Source organism: Mastacembelus armatus, unplaced genomic scaffold (genome assembly GCF_900324485.2).
Source record: "Mastacembelus armatus unplaced genomic scaffold, fMasArm1.2, whole genome shotgun sequence".
Taxonomy (NCBI): Eukaryota; Metazoa; Chordata; class Actinopteri; order Synbranchiformes; family Mastacembelidae; genus Mastacembelus; species Mastacembelus armatus.
Genome location: NW_022872887.1, coordinates 258,836 through 281,538, shown reverse-complemented (window position 1 = coordinate 281,538; position 22,703 = coordinate 258,836). Strand labels below are relative to the sequence as shown.

Below are 22,703 nucleotides of genomic sequence, written 5' to 3'. Positions count from 1 at the left end.
TGTTTTTATTTAATTTTAATTTAGATTGTTTTATATATTACAACAGTTTAACTAAATTACATTCAAATTAAACCCAATATATGTTAGTTGACTAAATCTATAGTAGTTTCAGTCGACTAAATTCTTATGCTATTTAGTCGACTAAAACTAGACTAAAACTAAAACAAAGCAGATGGCTAAAATATGACTAAAACTAAAATTGCATTTTAGTCAAAAGACTAAAACTAAATTAACACTGCACTGAACCATAACCTAACCTTAGTTACTATAGACAGTGTCTGAAGGGGTAGCTGGCATCAACACACTGTGATTGTGTGCTTCTTCTAACACACTCCTGAAACAAATCTTTAGCCCTGGGTTGAAACATTACAAGTATTTGTATTTCATGCTTGTTGATCATAACCAGGTTGTAAGTAGTGCTTCAAAATGCCAAAAGAAGAACCAGGAGTAAGAGACAAAAACAGAGTCTAGACAATTTATTGAAAACTGCATTTAATCTCAAACAGGTTGTTCATCAGCTGATCAAAACTTTAAGACCATAGTCCAAAAAAACCTTAAAACAGATCTAAGTGTCAAAAAAGGACTCAGTACTAAGGAGCCCCACCGTTCTGGAACTGGCGCCTGTTTTTGTAACCTCCCCTTTGCTTCAATGCCCAAATGGTCCAAAAGAGCAATGTTGTTCACCAGAAGTCCTTTGTCAGGCAGGCATCGTGAATTACAGTGTTGTCCTGTTGAAAGACCCATTCAGATGAGGGTCAAGGGGATACCTGCTGCAACATCTCCACATAGCCAGCCGCCGTTTGACACCCTTAAACAACCTGAATGTCCATTTTCCCATTGACAAAAAAATGAAACCTGGGTCATGATGGAGCCTCTTCGGCTGTGCTGAGTAGAAAACATCTCCAGTGGGATCTCCCTATCATGCCAGTAATGTTGGAAGCCATTAGGACTGTCCAGATAATTTTTTTTCTCATTAGAGAATAAAACTTTCACCCACCTTTCAATGTCTCATGTTTGGTGCTCCCTTGCAAAGTTCAAACAGGCAAGTCTGTGGCCTTTGAATATATGTCCTTCTTTCAGAGATGCCATCTTATGGTCACTGGGCTGCAGTCAGCATCAGTAAGGGCCTTAATTTGGGTTGAGGATTGGCTTGTGTCTTTCTTTCTTCTGGCTATTTTATCTGTGGACCAAACATCTGTTCTGTGTTTTATTCTTTTAAAGCATTTGCTATGGTCAGGAATTAAATCCAGGTCAAATGCTTGATAGGGAGCTATTCTCACCACAACACCACCTTCTTTACTGCTTGTGAAATCACACTTCTACTATATGTATCCAGTATGTCCTGCAGTATCCAGCTACAGACTCTAAGAAAAAACAGTGTCCTCGCCCTTGATTCATTGTTTTCTCATGCCTTTTCACTAAAACATGAATTAGTGAAGAAATTTAAAGTGAGCTGCTGAAAACATGAAGCTGCTTTCTTCTTCTGTCTGTCTAATAATCTGTCTGTCTGAACACACCTGAATCAGGTGATCAGCAGTGGGTAGGGGTAGGGAAGGTGATGATTGGACAACAAGCAGGCCAGTAGCTTTCAAGGACATCACTGTACAAATTTTTTGTGCGTTGATGTTTGGCAGTAACAGTGGGACATTTCCTGCTATGCTTGAAAAATCAATGGGTCTGAATCCCAGGGAGTGAGATCAGTTCTCCATCAAACCTGTGATGCTTTACAACAAATATCCTCATCTGGATTGTCATTAAATAAACATAGATGAGTGACTGTATCATAAGTGACTAGAGAATTGTTTCCAAATTGAAACAGCATTGACTAGGTGGAACTCCCACATATACATTATTAATAGCAGCTGTTCTGTTCTCTGTTGAACAGATAATAAACTCTGAGCATTTGGACAGTCTCAGGAGGATGCTTGGCTCTAGGGAAACATGGTCAAGTCAAGTCAAGTCAAATTTATTTCTAAAGCACATTTAAACACAACTTAGTTGACCAAAGTGCTGTACAAATCTATATTAGCTGTAGACAGAAAAACAGGCAATAAAAACAACCAATAATAATAAAATAATAAAAAGAAGAATATCTCATCATTCAGTATTAAATGCCAATGTGTATAAAAAGGTCTTAAAATGAGATTTAAAAATAGGAAGATTTAAAAATAGGCAGTCCGGGCCTGCCTGATGTACAAGGGCAACTCATTCCAAAGTTTAGGGGCTGCTGCTGAAAAGGCGCGTTTGCCCCGACTCTTCATCCTAGATTTAGGTACAGTAGGTAAAAGCTGCTCCCCAGACCTGAGAGACCGTGCTGGACTATATGGCTTTAAAAGGTCAGAGATGTATTCAGGTGCTAAATTATTTAGGGCTTTGTAGGCCATTAACAATACTTTAAATTTGACCCTGAACTGCACAGGGAGTCAGTGTAAGGACGGTAAGACAGGACTTATGTGTTCCCATTTACGTGTTCCCGTTACAAAGCGTGCAGCAGAATTTTGGACCAGTTGCAACTTTGCAATTGAGGCCTGGCCAACACCAACATAGAGGGCATTACAATAATCAAGCCGGCTTGAAGTACAACCATGTATAACCTTTTCAAGATCTTTTCTTGTTAAAAACAGCTTGACTTTGGACAAGAGCCTAAGCTGAATAAAGCTAGCTTTGACAACAGAGTTGACCTGCTTATCAAGTTTAAAATCACTGTCCAATAAAACACCCAGGTTCTAGCAGTTGGTTTTACATAAAGTTTGAGGGAACACGCCTCAGGGAAAGGGTCAACACAGGCTCCACTAGGTCCAAATACCAGCACTTCAGTTTTAGTCTCATTAAGACTGCCAAGACATGCCTTGAAATGCTCCATGCATTCCAAAAGTGGTGTTAAAGCATTTGTATCCCTCTGTTTCAGAGGAATATAGATTTAAATGTATATATATACACAAGAGCTTGTTATTTTGAATTGCTCTTTTGAAAGTGGTCCCACCAGACATGGGGCTCCTGCGATCAAGAACCTCAGGCTCTACCAACTGAGGTAGTCAGGGTTGCATGTGGTGTACTGTAAACAAGGTCATGACTTAACACTGTCATGCCGACTTAGAAATAAGTTTGTATTTTACAAAACAGCATGACAAGCCGCACCCCCAGCTGAAGAGCAGAGTGGCGCAGCGGGAGCGTGCTGGGCCCATAACCCAGAGGTTGATGGATCGAAACCATCCTCTGCTATACTTAATTGTTGCTGCTGCACTTCTCTGTTAAACCTGTTAAGTGTAATGGGCTCTTCATCCTCTTTGGTTCTTCCTTAGAACTAAACAAGCACATTACATTACATTCTGCATTAATGTGGAAACTGTGAAATCAGTGTTTAATGTGTATTTTGTGTCTTCACCTTAACCTTGTTACTATAATCATTCTAGACCAAATAACAGCTTCCTCGATGAGAATGGGATTCCAACCCACGATGCAGAGCACAATGGATTAGGAGTCCATCACCTTAAACAATTGGTACCCTCATTAGAGTGCTGCTGCTCAAATTAAGTAAGTCCTAGAAGAACTTCCAGCTGACCTGTGATTGGGATGTGTCCAAAAACCCAGCTTTAAGGACATAGTTATTGTGCCAAAGGACTTCACTAGTCTCCTTTTGGTTTCCCACTGACTGTCTAAACAAAGCACAATACATATGACTGCACATAGTTTCAGATGAACATGAACAAGAAGACCTTCAGATTATGATACTGACACAATGACACACAGATGGGAAGAAACAGTATGTTGGGGGTGTGGGGGTTCCATTCAGAGCTGTTGTTACTATACATACATGTACAAATATAAAAGCAGATATTATAATATACGTCTTAAAATTGGGCTTTAAACATTTGTGGAGAATGTGGGCATCCTACTACTACATCCTACTACTGCTTACATACTAACTAAGTGCTCCACCACTTGAGATAATTCCCTCACACACTGAGCACCAGTAGCCAACTAATGCATTTGTTAACTGGAGTTGAAGTTGACTGCTAAACAAGAGATTCTGCTCTGACAAGTAAAAAGATAGGTCCCCTGTTTAGACCAGTGTTCAATCTGTTCACACTTGCAAAGGTGCAAGTTTTTAAAACTGTACAAGTCAGATATTACAAATGTTTTGACTTTACTTTTTGTTATTTTTTCTTTACTGTTTTAGTATAGCAGTCAGATAAGGCAAAATCCAGACTTGTCTACAAATCTTCCATTTTGTGCAATGTTGTCCTTGTAAAAAGCCCACATGGGATTGTTTTATTGAGGAAGGTTTAAGTGTCTGGTATTATACTCAACTGAGAAACATTTTGTCCTACATGTGACATTTTGTAATGTTATTATCCATCCACCCATCCAGCTTCTTCTGCTTATCTGGGGCCAGGTCGTGATGGCAGTAGCCCAAACAGGGATGCCCAGATTTGTCATTGTCAATTTGATATATGTTTTACAAAGTAGTTTGAACATCCTTTTCTGAGCAGCTTTAGCAAACCAGACTGGATCTGTCCCTAACATTACTGTAGGTCAACATCCAGGGTGTAACTTGCAAAGGTAACGTTACCTCTGCTAAGTAGCTCTCCCAACACTGTAATGCACAATGATCAACACTCACTACTAACACTACCTGATGTTGTAACGTATACTATTACAAACACGTTATGATCTGTATGAAACATATTCCAAAAAATAAAATACAGCCCTCATAAATATTCATTCACACTTACCTTCAGTAACGGTATCCCAGAAGGCGGTTAATTTTAATTTCCTTGAAATCTTGTAGTTACATCAAGGTTGCAAGATTCACATGACATCATCGTTTGCTTGGAACTGATTGGCTCTTTTGCCCCATTTGTTAGACCTTATTAGGAACTTTAACATTTGAACCAGGGGTCTCCTGTTTTGAAGAGTGGTACCAAGAATGGAAGCAATGCTGGCTGACTGGAGAGAGAGCACAAAAGCAACACCCCATGATCCAGGTAGAATTGTTGAAATATGAGGCCAGAAGACACATTGCACATCTTCTTTAATTCTCCTTTTTGCAAGATTTAGGGTAGACTTAGAGTATCTCTGGACCTGTAACCCAAAGTTTGATCTGTGGAAACCCTCTCTGCTGTAGCCACTAATTTCCAGTCTTATCTTCCCCTTTGCTGCTGATGAGACATGTTCAGTAACAGCCATTGTCCACATGTTGGATTTAATTAAATTCCTTTAGTTATTTGTCCCTGTGTTGGCTCATTACACACACTCCTTCAACTTTTAGAGGTAAACCCATGTAAAACCATGAGCTCAGGTGGTGAGAAGAGACACTTGTCTGGTAATTTGGCTGAATGGTCTAAGATGCTGGATGATGGCTCAAATTTTGACATTGTATAAGTTGTTCCTGCGAAGTTTTCTTTTTTCAGAATCTTCTCCTTAAGAGTTAACTTGTTATGACTTGGATCTTAATGGAAGACACACCACATAGATTCAGTGTTTGCTGGTTATGTGTGTTAAAACACCGTTAACTGTGTAATTGTTGCTTGTGTTGCATAGTGGTACATGACAGAGCTCATGCTTGTTGATGTTGCCTTGAACAGCTACTGTTTACAAAGCACACTCAGTATTCTAAATGTTTGCCTTATTAGACTTGCCAGTGTCAATGGAAAAGCTGGTAGTAGTAGGATTTAAACCCATGCCTCATTTGAGGTTGGAGCTTAAATCCAGTGCCACCTGTGAACACCACAGTCTCTCTGTGCTTCCTTTAATGAGCGTACCTGACAGAGGCTACACTGTACAAGTCCAACCAATGACAGGGCTAGCTCCATCTCTCAAAAGCCAATGACATGACAGTATCCACTACTGGGTTCCTGTGCCTGACCACGTGGCCAATGGACAATGGCCTAGTGTCTGACTTTGGATCAGAAGATTGAGGGTTTGAGTCCCTTTGTGGTTGGAGTTTTACTCAAGCTGGAAGTGTTGTAGTTTGGTCTACAGTAAGGTGAACACCAAAGATGTTCTATCCATGGCCCATGGCTGCTGTTTGGCTTGTTTTCCAACTATTCCTACATACATTCTCAGAGAGGAAATGGCAGAAGACAAAAGGAATTGGTATCTTCCAGAACACACCTGATCCAGGTGATCAGCAGTGGTAAGGCAGTCTGCAGATCGTAGACCTTCCTCATCTTGGCTTGATCCCTGTTGTAGCAATGCTGATGTTCATGCTGTCTTCCAATCTATGGAAACGTTCTATGACACGTCTATGTCTGATCATGTCAATATTTTATGGGTCTTGATGTGGTGAGTTTTCCAGAGATGCTGGATAAAGGTAACATTAAAGCAAGCATTTTATGTTCCGCTGTGGATAATAAAAAATATTTTTAAAATATCCAATCTGAATGGACTACCTCTTTTGCTTTCAGTCAGATGCACATTGGTATAAATGCATATCACAGTACTACAACACAGACACTGCTCTAGAACAAAGGTGCCATGTAAAGAGTGGGGTTTGAACCTACATCTTTAGAAGAAACTACAACCTGAAAGCAACACTTAGATAACTCAGTCATGGTGAGCTACGCTTTGTCATGAACTTTAGAATTAGTGGAAGTAGTAAGTCATCTGGTACTTTTTGTTTTTTGCATACTATTAATTGGGACATAGTGCTTGCCTTGCATACTGGTTTTCACATAATATATAGTAGGAAAATATGACACAATTTCTGACGTAAATAGTAACATAAGAACCTAAATGTGCTTATAGCACTGTTTGTAGTCCAGTAGTAGCTTGATACTCTTTCATATATAGAAAAAAAATGGTGAAAGAACACACTCCTGTGGAGAGTCAATAGAAGAGTAATGGTCGTTAGTGTGTGTTCTTTATTTGCCGGGTATAGCTCAGTGGTAGAGCTTTTGACTGGTATCCCCATTTGCAAAGAGTGTTCTACAGATAATTACCTGTATTGTGTGATCCTGTATTCTCTGACTATATTCAGAGACTCTGTTCTTTGGGAGCTAGAACTGTTCTATGTAACAGTGTAGCTAAAATATATTGAATGTGCAGCTGAACTTCCTTTATTCACTACTCATTGTGTTGATAGGTTATTGCCTGATATCTCATGTGTCAGAAAAGCAATGTTTTATTGCTGCTTTCCTTGAAGAGGTCCCACTGAGAGTTGAACTCATATCACTGGATTCAGAGTCCAGTGCTAACCATTACACCATAGGACCCTGTGATTGACACGTGCTGTCTTCAGAAACTGTGGCTACTCGACTCCACTGAACTCTTTTGTTTTGTTTTTTTTTGTTTTCCATTACATTTTATGGCATACAATAGATTCCTTTAACAGCAAATCAACAGCTTATTTTGCAGACCAGCACGGTCTGTTTCCAGGCTGAATAAAATAACATAACATCTGGTACAAAAGCTTGACTTCCAACTGCCTAGTTTGATTATGGATGCATGTTTTTGACAACATAGTGTCTGTGATATTTCTGGTAACACACAGATGCACCAGTGGACTTTGGAAAATCAGCATGTTGTGACAAATGTCATCTCAGCATTTGTGTGTTACCAGAAGTAGTTTGTAGTTTGTCAAAAATATGCATCCATAATCAAACTAGGCAGTTGGAAGTCAAGCTTTTGTACCAGTTGTTATTTTATACAGCCTGCAAAAACAGACCAGCACCACAGCAAAATAAGTGTCATCCTCCTTGCTCAAATGCTCAGAGTCTGTTATCTATAACAGTTATAGTCTGAAACTATAACTAATGAGGACAAACAATAAAAAACAGGAACATATAGGATTGCAGTAAGACAGGGAAGACTGAGACTGTTGAGATCTAACAGCTGATGAGATACTTTTTTTGTTTTTTGACAGTTTTAAACAACATTGATTCAGCTGAGTTTTTACAGGTTGGTGTCATTGTCTTAAGTTTGTTTCGGCCTTATCAGGAAAAGATGCGTCAAAATGCGCCGGCGCGTTCGTCGACCCCAGATCTATTTAAACCAAACAAGCAGAAAAAGTCCAAAAATGCCTTTACAAAAAGGGTTCAGGACTTGCCCTTCAGACCATAGTCTAAGGCAGGAAAACTGAACATTCCCCCATGACTGACCCCATACAAACTGCAGGCCTCTCAGACAAACGCTGGAATTTTACATGACACCTCACAGCCCTTACACCTGCACATGCAGGATGAGGATTTTCCAGCAGATGTGACCATTTCTGACTGTGTCAGTGCTTCCACAAAGACACTCATTGTTGAGCAAGGGCATCACTTTGGATGAGTGGTTAACATTGTTGCCTCACAGCAAGAAGGCTCTTGTTTAGAAACCTGTTGGGGGCCTTTCTGTGTTAAGGTTGCATATCATCCACATGCTTGTGTGGAGCTACTCTGGTTTCCTCCCACAGTCCAAAAACATGTATGTCAGGTTGGTTGATAAATTGCCCATAGGACTGCCTGTGTGGTTGTGTGTGAATATATGGCCCTGTGATGGACTGATGATCTGTCCAGGATGTGCCTTTCACCTGAAGAGAGCTGGGATAGGCTCCAGCAGATCTCTCACAGGAATAAGTGGGATGGAAATAAATAATAAATGGATGGAAATAATTTTTAAAATTCAATACTGAAATACCTAAAATAAAAACAAAAACAAATTTGAATTTGAAATCTGTTTCAAATTCATCAAAATACACTGATCCTTTCCTATACAGACAAGTTCTTGTGACCGAGTGGTTAAGGTTATGGCTTAGATATCCATTGGGGTCTCTCTTCAAACTCTGCTGATAACAAGGTCTTCTTTGTAACTCAGCACTTGGTGGACTATGAGGACTGAAGGACCTGTTTGTGTCCAAGTTGAGAAGGTTAGTGTTGACACAACTGTTCAGAAATGAAGGCAATTCACATAAGCATAGTTGTGTGCACAGCCCTATGCTTTGTGTCTTGTTTCTATGGTGTTCCTGTGGTCCTGCGTATCAACATCTTACTGTTCACAAAACATCCAAACACAAAAGGAGAAACTTTCTTCTTTTTATACCAGAACCTGATATAAAAAGTTCAAACCTCACACAGGGCTTCTTCTTAATGCCCATCTGAAATTATGTGCAGTCATATGTATTGTGCTTTGTTTAGACAGTCAGTGGGAAACCAGGGCTGAAAATGTGTCCCTAAGAGAGGAAATGAAAATGAAAAATGTTGTGCTAACAGTCTCTGTGGCGTAATAGGTCAGCGCATTCGGCTGTTAATCGAAAGGTTGGTGGTTCAAGTACACCCAGGGACGTCTTCTTTCTGGTGACTTGTCTGTATTCAGAGTTTGCCCACAAATGAGTTGAAAGTCAAGAAGTCGTACCTACAAGCAAATAGCACAGCTTTGATGGTGAAGTATTGAAGTCATTCCACTGTTTCTGTGTTACACGTCTTCAAGCAATTTTGTTTGACTGAACCAATGGTGGTTTGAGCTCAACCAGGTCAGCTGTACTTTGTCATGGCAGCATGTTTATCTATTCAGTTAGTCTCAAAGCTTTACAGAAGAGGATTATGGGCACTGTGATATTTGTCTGAGAGAAAAAGTCACAATTCAGAGAAAAAGAAGAATTCTGAGAAGAAAGTCAGATAGAGATAAAAAAAAAGCAAATTATCAAAGGCTGAGTCGTGGCAATTGGACTTTCAGTTCCAATTTATCAATCTCAAATCAATTGCAGGTTCCAGTCCAACTTTGTCTTAGACTAATGAAGCCACCGGGATGGGTGGTGAAATAATGGGGCCTTAAAACTGAAAGTCCAGTTGCCATGACTCAACCTTTAGAGTCTTAGTAATGTTAACATAGTATATAAACACTCAAGGTTTAGGTTGTAGTAGAATAGATGTTATAGCTAATTTTGTGGATGATTAGGATGATAGTGAAGTTTTCTGACACTTGGGTTTGAAGTAAAGCTATAGTAACATCAGCTCTGAATGGAACCCCCACAACCCCAACACACTGTTTCTTCCCAATTGTGTCATTGTATCAGTATCATAATCTAAAGCAGTGTTTCCCCAACCACTGTGCCGCGGCACATTAGTGTGCTGTGAAAAATGCCCAATTTCACCTGATTAGTCATAAAATTATTTATTCAACGCAAATAATGTGTTTTCCTACATCTATCTATGTGGGCAGCATGCAGTGACAGGCAGAACAATTAAATTATCTTCCACTAGATGGAAACAGGTAGTGAATTAACCTGTGTGTCTACCTGCTGCTCAAATAACATTAGTTATTAGTGATGCTTCGAGTGAGACAGCGGCAGTGATACACGATGGACAAATATCCCTGACATACACTGAATGTATGTCTGTATGAATATAAACCTGTCAATATAAATGCTACAAATCAGATTTCATGTGAAGGACAGTCAGTCTATATGTGTCTATGTACAACAGCCTTATGGTTCCATCTGTGTTGCCAAATCTTGAGTATGACAGGTTTCTTTTGGAACAAACTTCCAATCTTCCCCTTTGCTGCTGATGAGACATGTTCAGTAGCAGCCGCTGTCCACATGTTGGATTCAGTGAAATTACATGCACTGTATCTAAAGACTGACTTCATTATAGCTACATCTATTTTTATAGCTAAAATGTAAGACACAACAGATATGTTCAGTGTTTGCTGTTTACAAATACTGTGTCAAATCACAAATAACTGGGCAATTGTTCCTCGTGTCACATAGTGCCACACGTCAGAACTGATCCTTGATGCTGCCGTAACAAAGAACTCTCAGTATTCTAAATGTTTGTTGAATGAATTTCCTGGTCTAACATCAGATAGATCTGAGAATAAAACTCCTGAGCTGGTTTGAGATCACAGATGTGTTGGCAGGACAGGAATCACACCATGACTTTGGAAGAACCAGCAGATCCAGGATCATGTCAAATCGTCAGTGAACTTATCCGACTAACCAGTTAATCCACATTCGAAGAAGAGGCCTCTGGTCATTTGTTTTTGTGTTGTTTTTTTTTTTTTTTGTGTGTGTATGTGTGTGTTTGTAATCCTTAATAAATAAAAAGCCACATACATCTGTTTCTCTTGAAGTCAGATCTCACAAACCCTATTTTTGTGTTTACTTGTAACAGTTTCATGGAAATACTCTATTCCACTACTTTTCACCGAAATTCACATTTTTACAAGACTACATTAATTTAGGTTTAGTTAATTTCAGTGAGATTCAGATTATAAAATATAGGCTATAACTACTGAGTAGTTTTCAAATAAAACAAAAAACCCTAAAAAGACATGAAAGGACCCTACAGAGCAGAGGTGGTTTATTAGAGTGTTTGTGATGCTGAAAGTTTCAGACTCCAATGAACTGTACAAATAATATGTATTGTGGGTCCCAGCTTGTGTCATAGAGACAAGTAAGTTTGCAACCTAATACTGATGTGTTCAATGTACACATAACTTTGGGATGTGTTCCACGTTCCTGCTGAACAACTTTGGGATGTTCTTCTGGACAAATTCACCACTCCTCAATGAGGAATGGGCTCATCTGGGACTTGAATCCAGGACCTCTCACACCCAAATCAAGAATCATACCTCTAGACCAACGATTCACATGCAGGTGTGCTATCCTTCACATAAAATCTCACCAATTCTCTCTTTAGCAGAATTCATATTCATATTTAGGGTTATATTTATACAGACATACATTCAGTGTGTAACAGTCAGTCTCTGTTGTTGCTGAAAGAGCTACCTGGCCTGGATGACTGTTGCAGTCAGCTCACCTCAGTTAGCAGTTAGCTCATTATTTTGCAGTTGTATTTCATTTCACAGTGGTCTATAAATGGGATCACAAAAGATTTAACATCATCAGCAAATGACATAGCACTTTATTACACAGATACATTTTTACTGGAGAATTTAGTATAAATACTATTCTGCAATAGTAACAGTCTACTTACAGTATAATGTTACTGCACTGATTCATAAAGTGTCACCATGGAACAACCATATAAACATAATTCAAGTGTGACACTGATACAACTGAGCTCTGCCCTATAACTGTGATTAGTTTTACGACTGGAATAAAACATCCATCCATTATCCATACCCACTTATTCCTACTTAGGGTAGGAATAAGCGTACATTGGAAAAACATTGTACATTGGGATTGATGTGAAACAGGAAGATGTTTATACAGTATACAGACACAGGTTGGAAAAGGAAAAATTGGGGGCTGGAATCAACAGGATAAAAAGCATCATAACTGGATTAAGAATAGACACACTACGTAACAATGGGAAGCATCCAACAGGATTATGGAGGAATTGCAATAAGTCAGATACAGTTAAACGTGTGTTCTTAGACTGTCTATTAACAGCACTTAAGAAGATAAAACAGGATGATTTTTCATCATAGGGTCTTCTTGGGAAGGTTAACTTAGAAATATATCATAGATTTTTTAACAGAAATAGGTTTTGTTGAAAGAATATAGTTTTTTGTCAGACCTCTGTTCCACACTCCAGTCCAGTTGGTGGCACAAATGCACCTTTAAGCTGGATTGTCAACCACCATTAAAAAGAAAGAAGAAGAAGAAGAAGAAGAAGAAGAAGAAGAAGAAGAAGAAGAAGAAGAAGAAGAAGAACAAGAACAAGAACAAGAACAGAAAAAAAAATCAGAACAAAGAAACAGGAAGGAAGGAAAACCGACCCGGACCACAGAAGTAACGACCCCACCAACAGGAACGAGGTTGTCCAGTCCCCTGTTCCCAGCAATGAACAGGTCAGTGTTCAGGACTTAATCGATAGAAAAGGCTTCATAAAGATGCCAGAGTCAATGGTCCGTGTGTCATCTGTTCTTTCTAATTTTAGTTCAAGTCTGGAAGCGTCTAAAATCCAGTCTTTATGTTGATGTATTTCCGGGTGTGTGTTTTCTTGGTTTCACCCAGTCCTGAATAAAACAGCTTAGAAGTAGGTCTGAGCCATTACCCAGCCAGTTTACTAAGGATGAGTGTTGACACTCTGATATGCTACTTATGCTACTCTGTATTTCCATTTATTTCCATAGGTACACAGGAAGAGAGAACATGGGAAAGAACACTGATTAAAATGATACGTGATGAACAATGGAATAGATTCATGGAATTTATGGACTGAACTTGTCAGTAACAATGTTTGAAATTTGTTACATCATGTTAGAGTTTGGTACTAAGTTCTATAGTTTGATGGAAGACTTGAGAAAATATCTCTGTTTTTGCAGTTTGAGACATCAGCTGTTCACCACAGAGTACTTAGCTGCAAGCTATCATCTTGAGCTTGCTGAGGTTACTATGCAACCAGGGCAAGAAAGTCTGCTTCAAAGGCCATTTGGTCCTCAGAATGGAATCAGTCGGAGTTCCAAGACTTCTCTAACCTGCAGGCTCAGAGTGTCTTTGTCACCAAGCTGGTGTACACACTCTTACGCAGGTCAATTTTCTCAGTCTTGTGGTGGTTGACAGACCAGGGTCTGTGCGCCACTGAGTTGTAAAACTTGGTCTCAGTTAAAAGTCATCATCACCAGATAGTTTGGTGGCTGATTCTGAAAACCAAAATTTGGGTGAGACGTTGTAAATGTCATTTATGGTTTTAGATTGTTCTATCATGTTATTTCATATCATCTCGCCATTTTGCTTTCTTATTCTTTTTTACAAATAGAAAAGAAGAAAGAGAGTCAACAAGACCTTCACAACATTGCAGAGTTTCATTGCAGAGATTAATCAACATGTTCACACTGGAGAGAAGCCATACAGCTGTGACCAGTGTGGAAAAATCTTCACTGAATTATGCCACCTCAAAAAACATCAGTGTATTCACTCTGGCTGGAGAGAAGCTGTACTGATGTGACCAGAGTGGAAAAGCCTTCATTAGGTCAAGTGCTCTAGTAGCCCATCAGTGCATTCACACCAAGAAAATGATAGTCAAGGGCTTCTTTTACGCCAGCGCGTTTTGACGCATCTTTTCCTGATAAGGGCGGAACAAACTTAAATTACTCCGTCAATTCTAATCGTACAGATAAAATAAATATATCATTCTAATCTGTAAAGAGTCTAGTTTTAGGTGTATACCATCATAATAACAACAAAACGTTGTGCTTTTTTAAAATAAAGAAAGTCGACAGGGTGCGCTGTCTGTCTTTTCTGTCTCTGTCAATTCTCTTCACAGACGCGTAATTAAAACAACCAGAATCTCAGCGGATACTTGGCTCATAAAAATAAGAATCATATGGCTAGAAAGCTTGAAATGTTTTCTTTGAAATGAAACATTTCAAGTCAAAAACCAATCATCACTTTTTATTTAATCCGTATGAACGTAAGGAGAAGTCCGTTTTCTCCTGTCTCACCTCATTACAGGTAATGCGACCCCGCCTTATACTCTGTTCACTGTTCACATGTAAATAATCTCAGGTGAACCAGGTACATATGTGCACGCCCCCGAGAAATGACACAAAACATCAAACTTCATCATAGAATTTACTCACTTTTTCGGCGCATTTGGATGATGGCGCATTACGCACGTGAAGAAGCGCTTCTTATATTCCACACAGAGACAAACAGTTTACCTTGTCCTCAGAGTAAAAAACACTGATTTTAAATCAAATGAGGATCGTTTGGCTCCGCATTGTGTTGTATTGTGCTGCACTAATCCCATCTCAGCTACATTGACTGAAAGGCTCATTATGCGCATCTTTGTCTGGTCGTTCAGTGCGTCTTTTGTGTTCTCAGGTAAATCACATGACTATTCATCCTCAGACACACCCTCTTGCATATGGCCTGCCATTTATTTCTAAAATCCTAGAAAAAGCTGTTGCTAAGCAGCTATCAGACCACTTACACAGGAATGAACTATTAGAAGATTTTCAATCAGGATTTAGAGCACATCATAGTACAGAAACAGCACTGTCAAAAGTTACCAATGATCTTCTCTTAGCCTCAGATAATGGACTTGTTTCTATACTTGTCCTCCTAGACCTCAATGCTGTATTCGACACCATTGACCACAACATTTTATTACAGAGACTGGAGCATGTGATTGGTATCAGAGGAACAGCGTTAAAATGGTTCCAATCCTATTTATCGGACAGATTCCAGTTTGTTCATGTCCATGATGAACCTTCCACACGAACAAAAGTTAGTTATGGAGTTCCACAAGGCTCCGTGCTAGGACCGATTCTGTTCACCCTGTACATGCTTCCTTTAGGATATGTCATTAGGAAGCACTCTATTAATTACCATTGCTATGCAGATGACACTCAGTTATATCTATCTATTAAACCTGTTAACACAAACCAGTTAACCAGACTTCAAGCCTGTCTAACTGACATCAAGGCCTGGATGACCATTAACTTTTTAATTTTAAACTCAGAGAAAACAGAAGTCATTATATTTGGGCCAAAAAATCTCAGAAATAACTTTTCTAAAATTATAGCTACTCTAGATGGCATAGCCCTGGCCTCCAGCACTACTGTAAAAAACTTTTTGATCGGGACATGTCCTTTAACTCACACATAAAACAAATCTCTAGAACTGTATTCTTTCACCTGCGCAACATTGCCAAAATTAGGAACATCCTGTCTCAAAATGATGCAGAAAAACTAGTCCATGCATTTGTTACTCAAGGCTAGATTACTTTAACATTGTAAGAATTTACTAAATATACTTCGATAGTAGATATGAAATGAAAACTGTTATCAAGTTGCTGCAGTGTAGTCGTCATTACATTTGCCTCTAGTGAAGAGGTTTGGCACAATAACTGTCCTGGGTGGGTTCTTGGACACTGTAACATTAACAAGGATGAGTTCTGTCATGTGACACTAAGCAGAACAAGAAACAGTTTCACAGTTATGTCTAACTGTATTGTCTTTCACTGATATTCAAATCACAATGAGTTAAGGCGAAGCTCCTGAAATGAGAAAACATTTCACAGACTTCACTATGAGAACAAAGAACTGGCAGTGGTGGGATTCAAACCCACACCTCAACTGAGACTGGAGCCTTAATCCAGCACCTTGGACTGCTCAGCCACACTACCACACAAACAGAGACAACAGGGAAAAATGACTGAAGGGATTTCACAGAATCCAGCATGTGGACAATGGTTGTTACTGAACATGTCTCATCAGCGGCAAAGGGGAAGATAAGATTGGAAATTTGTAGTAGGTTGCAACAACAGCAGGAATGGTTTCACAGTAGATGCCACGAAAAGAAAGTTTTCTCTGCTCTTCACATCCCAAAGGCCAGGCTTCACTTTTCTTCTGTGGTTGAGAGTCCCTCACTGCGTCTCCATCTTCACCTGGAAAATTTATGACCCCCTTGCCTCTGTTCAATTAGTGGTTTGATCTTCTCGTCATAAAGCATATGTGAAGGCGGTGGAAGGATGGGGGTGGCAGGGAGATGCCAATTTATGAGGGTGGGCAGTGTAGACAGAACCAGTTTTACAGCTCTGTGATTTATACCGAGCCCAGACACAGCATTCAGTCACAGCTTTTTTTCTGGTTTTGGAAGAAATGTTTGGCTGCTCTGAGGCTGGCAGCTGCTTCGACCTTCACCTGTAATGCACCCCTCACACCTCTTTTCTTAAAGGTAATTTGTGTGTGCATCCAGGCCTTGGGGGTGTGAGCATTGTATCATTTAGTAATGGTAAGGAATACAAATTTAAGCACAATTATTTGAAGATGCAAAATTAACATTTACACCTTCCATATGTTCCATGAAGTATGTTGACAAGTATTTGCTCATTATACATTTATTTTTAGGTAATGGTGTCATTAGCATAAATGGTAGTGCTTCTTTCTGTGCATGTGTCAAACTCTGGGTCATGGGTCCAAAAAGTCTTGGGAGTCTACCCTAAATCCAGTGGACTTGAAAAAAGGAAGATCACACTGTGGAGCTCATTCTATGGCAACATTTTTCAACAATTTTACCTGAATCAGGTTTGTTCAGCCAATTAGAAGGGAAGGGGGTGGAGCCCACTGATGTTGTCCACCTCCTGATCTCAGTGGTGGGGTGTTATGTCTGTGCTCTCTCTCTATTCAGCCAGCCTCACATCCATTCACTCCATTTCTCACAGAGCCTCATTGAAGAACTGGTCAGTTCCACTGGTAGACACAGTCTAAATGAAAGCTCCGGGGTTGTAGTGAGTGCCTGGAGGTTCTGTAGATCCAGAAGTGACAGGTCTAGGAGAATTTCAATGCCAATTTAGAGATTTCTGAGAAGAAAGCCAGAACTCCTAGCAAAAAAAATGTCCAAATTTTGAGAAAAATTTGATTACTAAAAAACAGATCTGTTTGAAAAATCCAAAGGGTCAGGAAAAGTCCAAACTAGCTCAGTGTGTTAGGAAAAAGGGCACAGTTCCAGGTCTTTCTGAATCCATGAAACACATGTAGACTTTCTGGGCAAACTGTAAACTGAATTATGGATCTGTGTGACTAATGTGTGGGGGAGTTAGCTCAAGTAGTGGAGTGCTTGCTTAGCATGTAGTGGGATTGATGCCCACATTCTCCATGAGTCTTTAAAGCCCAATCTTAAGACTTCTGTATTATCAGATATCTGATTTCATATGTGTACAACATGTATGAACTCAGTCCAGACAAAGACAGCAGAATGTGTTATAGACAGAGTGAGTGTGAACTTCAAAAGTGCTGTCATCCTTTCACTCCTGCTTTCCTGACTGACATGTTTTCCATAAGCAGAAGTACAGGAGCCAAGAAGCAGAACAGAATCCCAGCAGTGCCTCAATAATAACTCACTATAAACAGAATAAGGCTTGGTTTTCTGTTACCAGACACTGAAATGACACTTTGTGCAAGAAGGAAATACTGCAAAACACATGTACAGAAACAGTTACTATTACTGCCTTGTGACATCCTGAACAAAAAGGCTTTTTCTAAATAGTTAAGTTACTAATCTTCTGAGTTCTACCCTGTACTTTGATAACATTCTATGTCTCTCTCTTTGTAAAGTCATTTTCGACTTGAATATGTACTTGTAACAGTAACAACACTGAATCAGCTACAAAGATATTCTGCATTAACCTGATAGTAGTAGATAGATCGATTCTTTTAAAGAGACTAACTCCTAAACATTATTTATATATTTCTTCATTTATTTAGCGCAATAACCTAAATTTCTGACAAGCCCTGTGTTTACTATTTTTTTATTCTTCTGAGTGACAGAATGGACAAAGTCATATTACTGCCCTAGTGAGTACAACCCATTTGTGGCACACCTTGCCACTGGTGACTGTAAACTGCAGTAAACTGAATTAGTGTCATGAACATGGCAAACGTCCCAGCAAGTGTGGTCCAGTTTGTTGAATTGCAGTTGTGACTGGAGACATGAGACCTGACTTGGACATTCAAAAAGTGATTTGTGAGCATCTCTGCACCGGAGACACCGATAAGAGAGGTGAGTAGTCTAATTCACATAAGTCAGTGTCATGCTGTCTTGTAAAATATAAATTATTTGCAAGTCTGTGGCTGCAAGCGTTCTTTACTTTGCTGGGGTCTGTTGGGGGAGCAGCTGCAGTAAAAGGCACATCAGGAAGATTAACAAACTCATCCGGATGACTAGACATGTTATTGGCAGTGGCATAGACATATTTGATCCAGTGAGGAACAGGAGGACACTGGACAAACAGCTCTCTATCAAATTGGACACGTAGAAGATCAGGCATCATGCTGCGAAGACATCAGGTTCTGCAAGGGTCGGCTACATTAGTGATTTAATGGAAGAGTTCTTGCCTGCCATGCGGGAGGACTGGGTTTGATTCCCGGCCAATGCAAAAGCAGCTGTAAATTACTATGTGGCAGCACTTATAACTTTTTGGACATTTACCCAGTAACATACGAGCCTAAACATGCTTGTAGCGGACATGCATGTAGGCTGTTTGTAATCCAGTAGTGGTGAAAAGTCAACATGGTGACCGCCAGACCGTCTGACTGGCGGACTTTATTCAATCAAATATTAAAATAGATTATTAACTTTTCCGCATCAACTCATAATCTTTTTAAAGTGAACAATGATGCATCCAAAAAATGATTCTACCCCTACTGAATAATATGTGCAGCTGTAGTCACAGGAACATCAAGCTGCTTGGAGATGGTCTTATAGCCTTTACCTTGAACATGCTTGTCTATAACTTTCTTTCTAATCTCCTGAGACAACTCTCTCCTTAGCTTTCTGTGGTCCATGTTCAGTGTGGTACACACCATGATACCAAACAGCACAGTGACTACTTTTCACCCTTTAACTAGGCAGACTGACTGAAGTCATAGTGACTGTGATGAGATAATGTTTGTTGTGTATTGTTCCATCAGTAGATGTTGCTGTTGAGACAGACTCTACTAGAGTAGAGCAAGAGGAGACTTCCAGTTTTGGAGGTATGCTGTGGAGTCTGTTAATAGTAAACCATGATTTACCTCCATGGCTTGAGTCTCAATCTGTTTGCATAACAGTGACTTTGAAATGCATCCAGGTGCCCCCTGGTGTTCCATAGTTACTTGTCTGCCTGCTATGGTTGTATTTCAGTCTTCTGCAACACATCTCAGATCACGTTTTCATTAGCTGGACTAGACTTCTTGACTCACCAACAGCAGGACATTTATCACGACATTAAGGTCACACTTTATATATTAGCCTCACTATATTCACACTCTTTGGTTCTTTGGGAGCAAGAATTGTTTTTCATGTAACACCACAGCTGAAATACATTGAATGTGCAGCTGTAAGGAAAGGTCAACTGAACTTCCTATGTTCACTACTCATTGTCCTGGTTACTGACTGATATGCCATGTTTCAGGAAGTTAAAGATGTGTTTACTGGTTTTTCACAGATCACATTAACATTTGAATTCAGAGTTCAAAGTGCTAACCATTACACCATTGGACTGGCTTCAAAACCTGGACAAAGTTGCCACTGTTACTTTTCCACTAGGCTAATTAACTCCACCTTTTTTTTTTTTTTTTTTGGTTTTCCATTAGAAGATAATATCTGGTAGCAGGTACATTTTTAGTACTTCTGAGGTTCCAAGCAAGCCAACCCGACACTAAAATGTAACTGTGATATCAGTCCATATCATGCTCTCTATAGGTAAACAAATAGTCCAGAAATGTGCAGTTTCTGCTTCTTTAAAGAGATTATGTTTGACCTTTTCCGTAGTCCATAATAATTCTGTAATAAACTTTGGAATAAGAAGCCAACGTCTTAGAAAAGCAGAAATCTGACCAAGTGTCTAATTCACACTGAGTCTTTGTGGCTCTGCGGTTTTTGAAGGAGCCTGTCGACTTACAGACCTGTCCCGTGTAGCTTTATCTCAGGTTTCCAAATGATATCCAGCAGTCTGCGCTGTCAATCAATTATGACTCAGCCAATGACAGAACGGTCAACAGGTCATGCTTTACGTAGAAAATCACCATAGGTGTCCTCCTCCTCCTGAAGTCTATGATGAGCTCCTTCGTCCACGTTCAAGAGCAGGTTGTTAGGCTGGGACCACTCCACAGAGTGTCTGATCAGTGTCCTGCACTCTGACTTCTTTCAGGTCCACTGACATGAGCTTCTCTGAGGAGGCTGAGCAAGGAGAGATGGAAGCACAGCTCACACTGCCTAGTTTTTGAAAGACAGTAACAGTAACCTGCAGTCACTCTCCTAATGAATGTGAGGACAGTGAGTGCAGGTTATATTGATGGAGGGTCCCAGCTAATCCTTTAGTAACTCAGCACATCAAATGGAGCTACAAAGAGGTTGGGTCACAGCTACCTTTGGTCAGCTCAGGCTGAGATTTCTGAGACTGAGATGCAGTCAGTGCAAAAACTATGTTTCTGCCTGGTTTCGAACCAGGGACCTTTTGCATGTGAGGCAAACGTGATGACCACTACACTACAGAAACTGACACAATCAGAAGCAAACAATATGACATGCAGTAGTGCAGAGATGCTTTACAGTATTATCACCAATTCTGTGCATATTTTTGAATGGAGTAAACAGCAAAGGCAGTTGTAGTAGGTGGTTCTGTCAATGGCTTTATTCTTTTCCAGTTCTTTTAAACAGTCAATCACCTTTCTCTTGTAGGTGCTGGATTGGGTCCCTTCTTAGCTTTTCGTATGTCTGTTGGTCTTCCAAGAGAGAGATTATTTTCTCATGATAGTCTGTTGTGTTTAAAACCACTGTGCATCTCCCTTTGTCTGCTGGCAGGATGGTAATAGTCTCGTCCTTAGACAGGGAAGACAAGGTCCTGCTCTCCTTGGTGGTGAGGTTGGGTGGTGGTGGCTTAGAACCTTGAGTGCTGCAATGACTTTTAGCCAGAGTTCCTCTGCTTCTGTGTTAGATAGGTCATTGTTGCGAATGGCAGATTCTGTGGCTTTAATAAAATCCACAACCGGAATATGTTTAGGCATGACTGCAAAGTTAAGTCCATTGGCTAGGACATCTCTCTCTGCCTGTGAGAGTTGCTTATCTGAAAGGTTCTTAACTTGTTTGTCCTTTGTGGCCTGAGTGGTTGTCCCATTTTCATTACTTCTCTTTCCAGTGGGTTCAGAGGAGAATGTCAAACTTCTTGCTCTGTCTTTCTTTGCCTTTCTGCTGTTTTCCCAGTTGTGCTATCAGTCGGAGTCACTGATCAACGTTATGAACAAGTCAGTGCTTATGGGCGATGTTTGTTTAAATCTGGTTGGATGACTGGATTGTAGAGCCCACCCCTGCTGTTTGGAAGCTCGAGGTAAAGACTCCCTATGGCAGGGGTTCCAGAACCACATTCTTTTGTTAAGAAAGGAGTAGGTCAGGCTGGCCAGACTAGGAATCACCAGTGCTGCTCTCTATATTTCAGCATGTGTATTTATTGTGGTTTGTTGTATTCAAAGTGTCATCTTTAGAATCATAAGCAAGGCACATTGGACTCACACGGAAAGAACAACATAAGACTCCCCGTCGGGGAATCGAACCCTGGTCTTCTGCGTGAAAAACATAAAGTGTGCTCTGTTTTGTAGTTTAGATGTTTCCAGATTTGATTTAGAACCACAATGAATGGGTCATACACAAATCCTCAAGTTTAATCCTCATGTCCTTATTTTCAATATGAAGCTGTTTCTGTCACTTAACTCTTAGACAATAAACTGTTGATTGCTGGGATCAAAGGATGAGCCTCCTTTGCTACTGTTTGCAGTGGGCCCAAACTACACTCCAAACTCCTCCCGTGTGACTGAACTGCTCACCCTATCTCTAAAGGAGCACCTGGCCGCCCTGCGAAGGAAGCTCATTTCGGGTGCTTTTATCTGAGATCTCGGATAGGTGAGAGTTATGTTATTATATTGTGCTATAATTTTATATCACATGTACATTGTCAATTTGATATATCGTTTACAAAGTACTTTGAACAGCTTTTTCTGAGTAGCTTTAGCAAACCAGACTGGATCTGTCCCTAACATTACTGTAGGTCAAAGTTTGATACAGTATATGGAAACCATTTCTGCTGTAGCAACTAATTTCCAGTCTTATCTTCCCCTTTGCTGCTGATGAGACATGTTCAGTAACAGCCATTGTCCACACGTTGGATTTAATTAAATTCCTTCAGGTATTTTTCCCTATGTTGGCTCATTACATGCACTGTATTTAAAGACTGATTTCATTCCCTCAACTTTCAGAGGTAAACTGTTCATAAAACCATGAGCTCAGCTGGTGAGACAAAATGCTTGTCTGGTAATTTGGCTGAATGGTC

At 39.9% G+C, this 22,703-nt stretch overlaps 3 non-coding genes across 3 annotated transcripts; 2 read left to right on the top strand and 1 right to left on the bottom strand.

Moving 5' to 3' along the window:
* The first annotated feature begins 3,150 nt into the window (after positions 1-3,150).
* trnam-cau (transfer RNA methionine (anticodon CAU)) lies at positions 3,151-3,222 on the top strand. The gene has a single exon. It is a non-coding gene; the product is annotated as a tRNA-Met (tRNA).
* A 5,971-nt stretch (positions 3,223-9,193) lies between these two features.
* Positions 9,194-9,267, top strand: trnan-guu (transfer RNA asparagine (anticodon GUU)). Its single transcript has one exon. It is a non-coding gene; the product is annotated as a tRNA-Asn (tRNA).
* Positions 9,268-20,806: 11,539 nt separating this feature from the next.
* On the bottom strand, positions 20,807-20,879 carry trnav-cac (transfer RNA valine (anticodon CAC)). Its single transcript has one exon. It is a non-coding gene; the product is annotated as a tRNA-Val (tRNA).
* Between the last annotated feature and the right edge of the window lie 1,824 nt (positions 20,880-22,703).